General features: G+C 42.4%; 1 protein-coding gene and 1 long non-coding RNA gene across 6 annotated transcripts in view; one reads left to right on the forward strand and one right to left on the reverse strand.

Moving 5' to 3' along the window:
• The window catches only part of hhatlb (hedgehog acyltransferase like, b), a 93,368-nt gene that overhangs the window by 8,076 nt on the left and 72,642 nt on the right, over positions 1–12,650 (forward strand). The gene's annotated exons all lie outside the window — the stretch shown is intronic.
• Positions 9,405–11,533, reverse strand: LOC146276200 (uncharacterized). Of its 4 annotated transcripts, none has more exons than XR_014766258.1 (6): positions 11,398–11,533; positions 10,517–10,567; positions 10,335–10,405; positions 9,890–10,078; positions 9,694–9,796; positions 9,405–9,504 (listed from the first exon to the last, which is right to left on the reverse strand). It is a non-coding gene; the product is annotated as an uncharacterized LOC146276200 (long non-coding RNA). The 4 variants fall into 4 exon arrangements; XR_014766256.1 differs by having other exon boundaries at positions 9,890–10,067; positions 11,398–11,532; XR_014766257.1 differs by lacking the exon at positions 11,398–11,533 and having other exon boundaries at positions 10,517–11,350.

Consider the following 12,650-nt stretch of genomic DNA (forward strand, 5'->3'; position numbering starts at 1 on the left):
GATAGAGACATACCCAAAGCGACTTACAGCTGTAATCGCAGCAAAAGGTGGCGCTACGAAGTATTAAGTTAAGGGGGCCAAATACTTTTGCACGCCCAATTTTTCAGTTTTTTAATTGTTAAAAAAGTTTGAAATATCCAATAAATTTCGTTCCACTTCATGATTGTGTCCCACTTGTTGTTGATTTTTTCAACATTTTTTTTTTTTTAAATATCTTTATGTTTGAAGCCTGAAATGTGGCAAAAGGTCAAAAAGTTCAAGGGGGGCCAATACTTTCGCAAGGCACTGTACTCCTCACCTCCCTTTAAGAAATCTACATCTGGGAATATATACCCATATTACACAGGATCTCCTGAGAAACACTCCTTGGCACTATATTAGAGACTTACACCACTTATCCTAATGAGTCTGTCAGGAATTAGATCGAGAAAGCAGCTATTGGGCTTACCCCCTATTCACACAGGACATGTTACGGCTGCAACGCGATCAAAATAAGTGCCAAAGGGAAGAACCATAAGAGCATGTAGTTAAACAAGTTACAATTAAACAACATGAACCGCTATAAGTGCACCTGTAGAAAAACAAGCAACAATAAAAACAATATCACAGCGAGTACAAACATTTTAATCAGTTACCACTAACCACAAGAGCAACAAGTCTCTAAGCAAGAGTCATTGTGATCCTTGAAGAAACTAACATCGGGTCAAGCAAACCATTCCTAAGTGCCGTTGTACTCCCGGAACAAGTGCGTCTTGAGCCTTTTCTTAAAGGTGGAGAGACAGTCATTGTCTCTGATGGAAGTGGGGAGTTGATTCCACCCCTGGGGGGCCAGGCAGGAGAAAAGCTTGTGTTGGGACCGGGCGGTCTTGAGCTGTGGGACCACCAGGCGGTTGTCTGGAGAAGACCGTAGGTGGCGGGTGGGGGTGTAAGGCTGCAGGAGAGACTTGATGTAGTCGGGTGCAGTCCCGTTTACTGCTCGGAAGGTCAGTACCAGGGTCTTGAATCTGATACAGGCGTTGATGGGTAGCCAGTGGAGAGAGATGAGGAGCGGGGTAACATGGGAGCGTCTGGGTAGATTGTAGACCAGACGGGCCGCTGCGTTCTGAATCCTCTGAAGAGGGCGGGTTGCACATGCTGGGAGACCAGCGAGCAGCAGTAGTCCAACTTGGAGAGGACTCAACAATGTTGAATGAGCTCTAAGTTGTTCTGGCTGCACCAGGTCACCAGGTTGTCAGCTTCCCACCTATAGTCAGACTCGTCCCCGTCAGAGATGAGCCCAATGAGGGTGGTGTCGTTCACAAACTTCAGAAGTTTGACAGACGGATAACTGGAGGTGCAGCTGTTGGTGTATAGGGAGAAGAGCAGAGGGGAAAGGACGCAGCCCTGAGGAGATCCGGTGCTGATGGACCAGGAGTCAGAGACTTGTGTTCCCAGCTTAACGCACTGCTTCCTGTTAGACAGGAAGTCTGATCCACCTGCAGGTGGAGTCGGGCACGTTCAGCTGGGAGAGCTTGTCCTGAAGCAGGGCTGGGATGATGGTGTTGAAGGCAGAGCTGAAATCCACAAACAGGATCCTGGCGTAGGATGCTGGGGAGTCCAGGTGCTGTAGGGTGAAGTGGAGGGCCATGTTAACAGCATCATCCACAGACCTGTTGCCTCTGTAGGAAAACTGCAGGGGGTCCAGGAAAGGGTCTGTGGTGGATTTGAGGTGTGCAAACAGCAGGCGCTGAAAATACTTCATTACCACAGAGGTCAGGGCGACGGGTCTGTAGTCGTTCAGTCCTGTTGGCCTTGGCTTGTAGTTGGTGATCTGCCCGAGCCCTCTCCAGACAGAAGCAGAGTTGTTAGCAGAGAATTGGTGTTTCAGTCCCTCTGAGTACAATTGTTTAGCCTCTCTCACCGCCTTGCTAAACCTGTTCTTCGACTCTTTGAATCTGTCTTCTAATTGATTTATTACCAACTAGTTGGCAGAGGTGTACTGATCTGGCCCTGGCTAAAGCGTTGTTTATTTAAGGTGGTTGTGTACTAGAGGTGTCTTACTGAAAGTAAAGTGGAGGATAATTAACACCATGCCTCCCTGTAACTATTGTGGAGTTGAGATTAGGATGAATTTGTCTTATGTGAAATGTTTCCTGGCAAAGATATATTAATACAAATGTAAATAAACTGGCAGCAGTAAATCCTGTTGGTGCTGAGGTGCGCACTATTGATGAAATGAGCTGACTTTAGGAGCACAATGCAGTTTTTGCCGGTCAGGCCAGTATTGCAGCCACTGTTTGGGATTGTTGACCTACCTTGTCTCTACCAGAGAAGCATTTGTCTTCCATTCTGTGCAACATTGGCAGAAGTTGAATAGTGGGAGAGAAGATGTAGCACCCTTTTACCCACAACCATGCTTTTTTTCAAAGTAACATATATTAGCCTGCACATATTTGATGCAGCAGATAATCAAGCACTAGAAGTGCACAGTTCAAACTGTATTACAGTGGTTAAGAACTGCTTTAATAAAGTTTGATCTGTAAAAAAGGAACAGTATGTGGTTTACAAAATACAATGCAACTATGTAATCTCAAACACAACACAGCATAATTTTGCAGATGCAGTCTGTTCCAAGACAGCGTAACAATAGCAGTGCTTTGACTGCAAGAAAGGCGCATTACAAATACAATGTGTTATTGGGTGTGCCCGCCTTCGACAAGGCACAACCTATATTCTCCCTCATATATATTTATTGATAATTATTTATTTTCTTTGTAAATGCTTTTTTTTGCGCTCTGCACTGCTTGCCTTCCCACAGTTTACAGGTCCCAAGCATGCAGACTTGGGTTCATGTACTCACAATATTGATCAAAATACCACTTTTACACACAAGATGCAAGAAATGATCAGCTGGCTAGATGCAGCATTACTTTCTATACTATATGATTTTAGCTCTTTTTAGCAATATTTTACTAGTGCAAGATTACAGTACATGTTACTCACTGGTTAGCTTCACCTTCATGCCACAAAAACTTTAATTATGCCTAAAGCGAATGTAGCACTACTACAGCGCTTTTTAACGGTCTGCACCGCTCGCTTTCCCACAGTACACCACGCTCGGGGGCGTGTCAAACAAGTTAATACAAAGTTGTAGTTCTCTAAGGTCACAGTTGTAGTCATGGCCAAGCATGCATACTTGGGTTCATGTACTCACAACATCGATCAAAATATCACTTTTACACAACATTTGTGTAAAAATAAACAATATTTAAATAGTGCAAGATTACAGTAGACTACATGTTACGCCACTAGTCACTCAACCAGTCGTGTGTCGGCTGGGCTAGCGAGCTAGCAGTGGCACAGAATGTCACGTAATGTGACGAGACTGAATTTAAAAGTATAAAAACACACCAGGGACACTGACAACATCGGCAACCCTGCATGCATTATTATTTTAATGTAATCGTTAAATTCCGGCTTGTCACATTACGTAACTTTGTTCTGAACTGGACTGAGTGTGCAGCCACACACGATAAGTTTCTCCTCCATCTTGAAACTGTGAAACAGTTTACCATGACGAATGGTTGCTAAGTTAGAAGAAACAAGAAGCTAAGTTAGTTAGCTGTTATAGTAATTGGATTTACAAAATTGTAACTGATCGTTCTTGAAGGCTTATAATTTATAATAATTTGAGACACGGACAGACTACAGGGCTCCGTGACTCCTCGATTTGGCCGTCCACACTGTCTCCACTCGCGCACAACTTCCTCCTTCACAATCAAAGTCCACCTTTTCTAATTCCTGCCTAAATCAAATAAAAATGTATTTGTATTGCCCTTTTTACACGCAAGCATGTCACAGAGGGCTTCACATATGCCCATAGAACTGCCCCTTAACCAACCCAAACCCTCAAGGAAGTCAAGGAAAACTCCCAGAAAAACTCACTGGACTAGAAAAAATGGAAGAAACATTGGGAGGAGCAATTCAGTAAGGGATCCCCTCCTCCAGAGATGGTTGGTGAAAGAGAGGAGCAGAACACAGGCTTAACATAGTCATACAGCAGGGAAGTGTCAATGGGTTTAGAAACGCCAAAATCCATTGTTCAACTTGGTAGATGTGGGAAGAGATCGGGAAACTCGCTGTTGCCCGTCATGGAGACTGGTTTCCGGTTGGCGACCAGGTCCAGCATTGGCAGACCGACCACCAGGCAGGTGCTGACAGTTCCAACCCCCCACACCACAGGGGATGTGTGGAGGGGGGATAGAGAAGGGAGAGCAGGGATTTGAGAATGCCAGGAGCAGTTAACAGTTACAGTCATATTAGAATGAGATCCCCACCGGTCAAGTGTGGACTAGTGCATCAATTTAGCAGAGCAAAAAAGGGTATTTGATGCAGCCCTAGACACTAAGACAGCGCCAGCCCCCCTCGGTTGGAACATTAAATCTGTTCCAGGGGAAATAACTCTTTTTATACGAATAAGGATGAGAATGCCCTGTCCCCCGGGTTTACTTTATTTGTAAAATCTAGATGGGGCAACGTTAACATATAGAAGCTTTAATTGCAATTTAAAAGTTACATGTGATACACACCAGTGAGTGCGGTGATGTCAGTAAGAGGCTAGGCACTGAGTTATGAAAGCCAGATTACCTAATTTATTGTTAAGATAATATGTCAAAACAGTAAATGCAGTAAACAGTACAAGCAGTACAGTAGCCTAGAACTACTGAATGTTAGCACAGTCACATAGCCAATCTTTTCATACCAACCTGTTTGAAACGATCAAAAACATGTTGTCCCATTTGCTGCAGTAGTCCATCTAAGTCTGGCGTAGACCTCCCTCTTGCTATTAACTCCTTTTTTGAATAAAATCGAGCTTGGAGAAATTCCTCAACTCTGATATCGGCAGACACCACGGCTGTCATTTTGACTTGAATTTTGCGGGGATTACGCTTACAACGTAGTTGTGCATAATAAAGAGTAGACGCTGCATTGGCTGCTGGGCGCGAGAAATGCGGCCGCCATCTTGGAAAGGTCAAATTCCCAGTTGTGTAGCAGCAGAATAAACAAGATGCCGCAACACTGTGCAACATATTCATGCTCTAATCGGCGAACCATCTTAAATAGGGCTCAGGGGATTACTTTTCACAAGTAATATTTACCATTACAGTACTATTTGTTGCATTTTGTGAATAGAATCTTACCAATGTTGAGAGGAAGATTTGAGCAAGAATCTTTGATATTACTGTACTGAAATTGTAGCTAGCAAGCTAGCCTAGCCCCCTATGTTTACTGCACCGGCCGGTGTATACCCGGCTATGAACTGAGACTTGATATGTCATATTCCATAACACTGACTTAGATGACACAACTGACACAAGAATGCTATTGTAGAAATAAAACAGATATTACTGGTATAACATTGGCCAGCGAATTTTACACAAGTGGCACCGACTGTAGGCATCAGGGCAGTTGCTATAGTACTTGTACTTCTTCCACAATCGACCGAATTGGCCAAACAAGGCATGTACATTTAGCTTATAGTTTATATAATCTAGCTAGTTCATGTTGTTTTTCCAAATTTCACAGAAAGCTGCTAAAATCTAGGCTTAACAGTGCTACTACTGTCATAGCTGCCTATTAAAAACGGCCAAGCCGGACACTAATTCTTTGCTCAAATAACTCATGTCACTCCCACAAACAAATTCTTCGTAAGTAAAAGGTTAGACTTTTAATCGACAATATTGACAACACATATTAAGAAACTTGTCTTTACTCATAATATCGTCTCCGATTTCAATTCGAAGCTGTGAATCTAACACAGAAGGCAATCTCCCATGGTCTCCGCTCTGGCTCTGCCTTGGAAAACAATGGCTCCCGTTGCTGACGATACATTTATTTCCCCATCCCAGTAACCCCTAACCAATGACATGTACTTTGAGCTTAAGTTATCATGAGTATCTGGCAGTTTTCAGAATTAAAATCGGCAATTAGATGGCAAATATATTGACGCGGGAACCATGGGCATTTTAATGCCCATATTTGAATGGTCTGGCAGGAAAGGGTTTAAAGGAAAGGCCCACTATGAATATTAAAATACGCCAAAACATGTGGCCTGTATAATAGCTACATGTATGACCTTTGCAGAAAAAAAAGGTGTGAAAATCCATTTGGTATTCAGTGCAGTATGATTAATTAAATGCGCTGACAGCTCATTGCCCCAACCAAACATATTGCACTAAGTGGAGCGATCGGACCTTTCCAAGATGGCGGCCCCACGTCTAGTCAGCGCCAGTAGGCAATAGCGTTCGATGCAGCGTCTATTCTTTATTATGTCTATGGTAATGACGATAGCTGCGCAAATGTCCAGTAATATCTCAATTTTAATTGGTCCATGTTTGATACGTAACGTAGATGATTACTGGCATAATGATCGGACCTTTCCAAGATGGCGGCCCCACGTCTAGTCAGCGCCAGTAGGCAATAGCGTTCGATGCGGCGTCTATTCTTTATTATGTCTATGGTAATGACGATAGCTGTGCAAATGTCCAGTAATATCTCGATTTTAATTGGTCCATGTTTGATACGTAACGTAGATGATTACTGGCATAACATATTTACGTGCAAAGGCACAGAAGAGTTGTGCTTTTCGACGAACATGTTAAAGAATACAGGGTTGAAGTGCGCATTTTTTCTGCTTGTTGTCCGCAATGAATGGACAGTAAAAGCACTGCTTATTCTAGCATTTTTTTTATTTGATTATGCGTAACTGCTACATTTGTCATCGTAACATCTAAACAATTGGAATTACATACATATTGCATATATAAATCACAAAAATAATCAGTAAAAATACAAGTTTATTAAATAAAATGATTTAAGAAACATTTTAACTTTTGAATTTTGGCAGGGTAGGCAGTGCCTACCTTGCCTACCCTGGCTGCACGTCACTGATACACACAGACAAACGCACACCCCAGGTTTACATAGAAAGTACATACACACATACTTACCTTTAGCAGTCATAGAATTGACAAAACAAGAATGTTTTTAACCTAATTTTGAATGTCGAAACAGTATCAGCCTCCTGTAAGACCCGACTTAAAATTTCAACATCACCTTTAGCTATCCAAAAAACAAATACGTTTTTTTTGGAACGACCACATTTACATAACCAATGGGTCCTATTGTCTTGCCTTGCAATGCCATTGGATACATTTGGTCTTTCAAAAAAAAAGAAATTAGCAATTAAAATGCTAGAGGTGACGTTGTAATTTTACAACAAGGGGTCTTACAGGATTAATTGAGACAGGTAATTTGTTCCAGAGAAGAGGTGCTCTATATGAGAACGCCCTGCCTCCAGCGATTTTTTCTTAATTTTGGGAACCACTAGGGGTGGGCGGTATACCGGCATGAACATGAGCATCAGCATGGTCGCTGCACGCATTGTGCCAGCCAACGAAAGTCAACAAACAAGCTAGCGCAACTCCAGAGGAAGCGAACATTCATATTTTTCGAGTCATTCGTTCATTTCAACGGGGGGGGGGGATATCATTCACGTCTTACTTACGCGAAAGGGAATGACAAAACTGTTTCCTCTACTAAAAAGTACAATGCGGGTCACGTGAAAAAATTATCTAAAGACTCGCAGAAAGACCGAGTCTGGAAATTAACGAATCGTTCATTTTCCTCTAGCCACCAGTACAGAGCCTATGCAGATCACGTGAAAAATGATCCAAAGACTCGTAGAAAGACCGAGTTGGGAAATGAACAAATTGTTTGTTTCCTCTAGCTACAATTAGTGATGGGGGAAACAAAGCTTTTCGAAGCAACGAGCTATTTGACACAATTGTCTCGAAAAAGTATCGCTTTTTCGAAGCGTTCAATACATCTTCTCCATAGGGACATCTGCTGGTCAGTTTATGGTATGGCGACTGTATCGAGCGATGGAAGGAATCAAGTGACGTCAAGTCCTCGAGCTGCAGTCTCATAATCGTCATTGACAACTTGATAAATATAGGTTATGTGACAAATGTTTCGATTTGCAAGTGTCAAAAATATGTTATCATATATGTTGTTGTATTATAAACAACGTAACGTCTTTGCTACTTTACGTTTATGAAATTTATTTTTAGGTTCTTATTACATTACCTACACAAAGTTCAATTGAGCATGGCCTCGTGGTAAGAGCGCAACCCCTCACTCAGATACAGTGAGATCGCATCCCTTCACCCCGTTTTAGTAGAAGTATATGCTAAAAGAATATATTACTATATGACAATGTAAGCTAGCGGTGAAGGTTTTGGAACATGCTTTTGCAACCGGGAAAGGGATGGCCACATTTGAAGGCTGGTAAAACTAGAGATGTAGGCTATGTGCTTGTGTACACCTACTATCTCATATCTGTATCTATCTCTGTCTATCTAGCTCTGGCAATCTATCTGTATCTGGTTCTGTCAATGAATGTAGTGTCCGTAAATAGGCCTGTCTCCTCTTTATAACCTACGAATATTAGCGATGTCTGATGTCTTGTAAGCGTTTGAATAATACGCCGTTTGTCTCAGCTGCTCGTGTGACGTCCAATGCTTCGGACGTCACTTCGACACTTCAACTCTGATCACGTGGTTTCTGCCCATTTGAAGCCACGCTCGACACGTTTGTATCGGTACAAATTGTTTCGAAAGGTCGATACCGCTTCGTGAGCACGGTATCGAGCGTAACATCACTAGCTACAATGCTTCCTCTGCTAAAATGATCCAAAGACTCGTAGCCTACCTGAAGACCGAGTCGGGAAATGAACGAATAATTTCTGTTTACTTTGACGAGCCAATGCAACAGTCCCGATGCGCGGCCACGAGAAAATTAACAAATCACTCTTTGAGAGGACTCGTTACGCACGACCCAGCTAACACAGTTACGTTGCCCTTACGTTGCCGCAACGTCACTCGTTGACCAAACATACGTTGCCGCAACGTATTTGGCGACGTTGCAGGACCGTGCATCTGTGGGGCGCCAGTAGGTTGCCGCAACGTCATCTTGTGACGTTGCCAGTCCGTAACCGCAACCTCCTAACAACGTAACTTTCCGACGTTGCCAGTCCGTAACCGCGACGTCGTCGCAACGTTATTTTCAGACGTTGCCAGTCGGTAACCGCGACCTCCTTGCAACGCTGTTTTGTGACGTTGCCAGTCCGTAACCGCGACCTCCTAGCAACGTAATTTTCTGCCGTTGCCAGTCCGTAACTGCGACGTTAATTACTAACCTCTATTTCTCAGTTCTTTTGCATATATTGGGGCGGTTCAAATGCAGACCTCATTTGCCCCAAATGCTACTTGTTCTTGTATAATAGGCTACATAGCCAACTTCAAGAGGACTATGTTTGTGTGGTGTGTTGCCTAACTCAAGCTAATCATAAACAAGGCAGCATTTCCATGTAACATTCAGTCATTTTATTTCAAACAAATTGCCAGTGAATACAGTGAATGAACATCTTCTGCCAGTCCCCGCTACAGGTCCTGTCTGTTGGCCCTGACAATGAAGCACAAAATAAGTTTGTGTCCTATCAACATAATTGCACGTATCAAAGGGGCTATACAAGTCATAAAAAAAATCACATCTAGAATAATATACATCAAAAAAATATTATGGGATTCTAGTTTTTGGTCACATAGCCATGTGAAAGGTTGGATTGGGAAGCTGCCATCATCATTCATTCACCTGGCTTGTTTTGAATGGGCTGCCGGGGCGTGTTTGAGTGTCTACGCTGTGAGGAGCTCCACAGCCTTCTCTCCTAGTCCCGTCTTCCACTTCATCACAGCATCTGCAATTAGAAGTCATGAACTTATTGTTAGCACCAATTTGAACGTTGAACACTAAGTGTAAGCCAAAGTTCACAACATCTCAAAACACTTACCATTCTTTCGGAACTCCAGCACCTTAAGGCGCTCCTCAAGGTCTTGGAGTTCAGCCTGTGTTTGGGCCACCTGTAGGTCCATCACTGGCACCTCTTCAGCATGTTTGCCCTGTCGTCGCCTGAATAGGAGAGCCTCTCGCTGGTTCTCCTCCAATGTCTCCATCTTCTGGAACATAACCTGTAATGTGTCTGTCAGTAAAGACAAGTAAAACAAGTTTACAAGAGTTAACATGATTGGCATACACTGTGGTTCTTCTAGATTAGCTGTAACATTGATGTAAATAACACGTTACCTTGAATGGCTGTATATAAAGTATTTGTAAGACAACATTTGTTGTTTTGACAAATATGTATCCCCCTGCCACGATCAGAACAACTTAAGTATGCCTTACAATGAGTTGGCAATGCTATTGAGAAGCTTTGAGTGTCTTATATTTGCACTTGCCTGGCTGCCAGCTGTTTTCCTGGGCCCCATATGGGTTCTCCTCTACCAGACCAGAGTTGACACCTAGGAGTCTGATGATGTAAAAGTTTTAAGTCATGCTTTTGCTTCAAAACATAGCCTTTAGGGTTGCCATGGTTCATACAATTATTGTCACTGTTAAAAACGGTCATTCATTACTTTACCATAATTTCCCAGGGACACAGTGGTAGGCTGTGTGACGATGGTAGGATACTCTGTACAGAAATGAAAGTGGAATGTAGTTTAAGTACATAGTATTAGCATTTTGATATAAATATAAAAGGATCAGCATCGCACATGTGTGATCGTTCGAAAGCAGGGCCCCACACAGCGTAGCGTCACACATGTGTGATTCTGAACATTACAACCGACTATTTTCCGATAGACAAACAATGTGACAAACGCTATAGTATGGCTTCAAAATGTACAAATAGTAGGCTAACAAGTAACACTAGCAGGTAGGAGCATTGCTACGAGTATTATGCTAGGTTGCTATACGGAAGCTAATAAAAGCTACCTAGCTGCCGTTTTGGAAAAAACTCACTCGTGGAAGCGTCGGAAAAACTCACGCATCTTAAGGTTTTAACGAATAAACTTATCCAAAAACAGATGGCATGTACAAATTGGAAGAATTAGTGACATGATACTTTTATAGACGCCATTGCTGTGCCGACTGATCAAAACGTGATCAGCCACGCGCTAGCTCCACAGTCTTCCAGGGCTAAATAAACTATTTCGGACAGGGTTTTTTCTAGTTCTGAACGTTTATTTTTACTGATTCTTTTGTGGGTGATTTGTGAGACGCTAAACTTTGTATGTATTTTCAGTATTTAACTTTCTGGAGGGTTTAGCATAACTCTACAGTACATTATACTAGCTTTACTACTAGCTAGTGGTAGCTAGCGAAATCCTAACGTAAACAATGTTAATCTGAAACAGATAACCAGGCTTAATAAAAAGCCGAAATTTATACGTAATAGCACCCTCCCTCCGATTTCAGAAAATATGTTTATATATTTAAATCTATTTATGTAAAGAAACTCACCTTTGAAGTAGCTAATTTCCAGTTCAAATCCATGCGTTCAGTTGCAAACTCTTCTCTGAAATCCCAGTTTCAGAGATGCGTTGAAATGCGCGTCCTGGCCGTCGGAATCGATCCAAATAGCAGCACAATTCGCTAAAATATTGGTGGGGACAATTTTGTCATTTTCAAATGTTGGTGGGGACAAGTACTTAGCGTCCCCCCCTAAATCTACGCCCATGTTAAGAATAACTAATATATTGTGATAAATACCGATAACGTCAGTGCTTACACATTATACAGTGATAAACATTTTAGGCCATGCCGCCCAGCCCTAGGAACCACCAGATAGCCGGCATCTTGAGATTTAAGAGTGCTTTCACACCTGACATGTTTGGTCCGTTTCAATCGGACCATGGTCCGTTTTCTCTGAAAGTACGGTTCGTTTGGAGAGGTGAGAACACGCATTCGAACTCTAATGCGGATCAAACAACCGAACCATAGTCCCCCTAAAAAGATGGGACTCGGTCTGGTTCCAAGTGAACATTAGTGCATTGTGGTTTGAAAAAGGAATTTACACTTGGCGGAGACAATTGTTCCACTCATTAGCAGCAAAATTAGTTGAGGGAAAACGTGGGGGAATGATGAAGTGAAGGAACGGTAAATATGGGCTGATGATCATATTGCAGAGATACTTGTGGAGACATATTAGAGTAGCAAGGTATTTAAATTATTTAGTGATATACTGAAATAAAGCGTCATTATTGCACAGTGGACCAATGTTGGTTGAAAGTTAAAAACTTAGACAGCTAAAAGTGCGTGATGTTCTATGGAAAAGTGGTAGCTCGTCAGACGAAAACATATAGCCTAATTACCATGGTTTGATAACCTGGATATAATCCTGAGTAAAAGACCAACGAGTAACCCAAAAAAACGTGGTCGTGCAACACCAAATCATAACGCTGCTGTTGCCCCATTGTTGTTCGTGACAAGGAAGGCATTTTCCCCTCACACATTTTCTGTCCAATAGATTAACAACCTGTATGACCGCATGTCATTGTTTTTTTTAATGTCATTGGGTTTTTTTAAACGTTGGTTCGCTTAAAACGGGACCTTGTGAACACTAACCGGACCTAATGAAAAATGCAACAAAGTAGCAACTCATCCACTGATTCGGACCAAGTAAACGGACTAATAGGTGAAAGTACCCTAAGTGTCTTTGCGGGGCAATAGGGTGCAAGGAGACCAGAGAGGTAAAGTGGTGCCAATCCATGCAG

The sequence above is a fragment of the Hypomesus nipponensis genome, chromosome 8 (assembly GCF_054491055.1).
Source record: "Hypomesus nipponensis isolate SF chromosome 8, ASM5449105v1, whole genome shotgun sequence".
NCBI lineage: Eukaryota > Metazoa > Chordata > Actinopteri > Osmeriformes > Osmeridae > Hypomesus > Hypomesus nipponensis.